Consider the following 1,994-nt stretch of genomic DNA (forward strand, 5'->3'; position numbering starts at 1 on the left):
TTGGTAGGTTGGTTGTCTGTCAAACACAAAGGAGGGGGCTGAGGGAAAAGGCTCAGTTAGTTGGCAAAGTGCGTGCTGTGTAAGAATGAGGACCTAGGTTTGGATCTCTGGCACCTTAAGACAGAGTTATACGCATCTGTAACTAACACATGGGCGGGAGCAGACACAGGTGGATTCCTGGATCTCAGTTGTCATCCAGTTTGTGAGTCTTAAGTTCAGTGAGAGACCACGTCTCAAAAGATAAGGGTTGGAATGTTACTGGTAAAGAACCTGAATGTCGACCTCTGGCTTTTACATAACCCACTAAATAAATAACCACTTTCTCTGCATGACGGGGCTATCTGTCTCTGTCTCTCACCTGCCCTGTGTCTCCTTATCTGGGATCCGCTGGTTCCTTGTGGCCCACTGCCCACTGCAGCCACTAGGGGAATGGCACCGTTTTACTTTTACCATAACACTCACTACAAAGGAAAATAAATTTTTTTTCAAAGACCCTCATGCTATGACTCAGCCATGAAGGTGACAGAGGCTTATGCCTATGGTTCATTTTTGGTTGATTTCTCATAAATAAAAGTTGGCCCAAAGGAGGCTGTAGATGAAGACAAGGCATCAATCCTCCTACTCAGCTGTGAGCCCTATGAACTATTAGACAAGATGTGCCCACATGTACAACTGTGGCACAGCTAGAATGGAGGGTAATTAGCCTGGCATGACAGGGGAGATCTGAATATTGTTGGTTAGTCAAATGTATGCAACATCAAATTGCTTTCTAAATATATATATTTTTCGAGATAGGGTTTCTCTGTAGCTTTGGAGCATGTCCTGGGAACTAGCTCTTATATACCAGGCTTACCTCAAACTCACAGAGATCCATCTGCCTCTGCCTCCCAAGTGTTGAGATTAAAGGTGCGTGCCACTACCACCTGGCTTCTAAATATTTTGTATGTTTGCAGCCATTGACAAGTGTTGCTCTTGATTTTATTCAGAGATACTTCTTTCCAGTAAATGGAGGTAAATGCAGTTTCGTGGCTGGAAAAGGTGCTAAGAGTAAGCGACAGATGTGTGCTAAGCTCCAAACAATACATTTATACTACCTCCTCTAAGGCTCAGGGAACACAGCAGAGAGGCAGAAAGAATGTAAGAACTGGAAGATAGGTGTGCTGACTTGTTTTATGTCTGTGGTAGGTTTTCTTGACTGATGATTTGTTGGAGCCCGCAAGACTGTACAGGGAATGCACAGCTGACAGACCAATAGGCAGATCCACGGGAGGAGTGTACATACACATCCACATAAAATAACCCTTTTTGCAGAGCTGCAGGAACACTTGTCCTTTGGAAAAGTCACTGTCGTATCTGCGGAAAACTTGTGAAGCCATGATCCTTCCCTTTAAGATGGGGTTCATTCCCAAAGCACCTCAGCAGCATGACTGCTTCCTGCTCCTTTGTGGGTGTCATCTTGGGGGAGACCTGAGAAAGCTGAGTTCTGGTCACATCCTGGGGTAGCTGGTCTCTTTATCCTGTCCAGGGTTTGTGGTATGGAACTGTCCGGTGTCTCTTGGCAAGGTGTTGGCAGAACAGAGGACAAAGTTAAGTTTAGGAAGAAAAGTTTTCAGGACCAGGGGATTGAGAGGGATATATCTGATCTGTTTAAGGTGGATCCTTCAATTCAGCTCCCTGGAACTCACAAGAATTTTTTTCAATTTTCCCTTGCAGTACTTGTTGACTATTGGTCCCGTGCTGGTATTTAGCCTTAGATGAAGTTTACTACCCATTTTGGGTTGCATTCCCAAGCTGCCCAACTCTGGAAAGACCTGGGCCTGGCATGCTGGGGGCCACTACTGGCCTCACATTGTTTTTTTCTTCTTTGTCTTTCATAAGTATAAATGTCACCTGTTAAGTTGAGAGCCAGTACAGTTAAGCTTGGACCCAGCTCTCCAGGCAGATTCTATACTGTAGTTATAACTTATCTATACCTGATAAACAGCCCTCAACTG

The sequence above is a fragment of the Microtus ochrogaster genome, chromosome 18, assembly GCF_000317375.1.
Source record: "Microtus ochrogaster isolate Prairie Vole_2 chromosome 18, MicOch1.0, whole genome shotgun sequence".
Lineage (NCBI taxonomy): Eukaryota > Metazoa > Chordata > Mammalia > Rodentia > Cricetidae > Microtus > Microtus ochrogaster.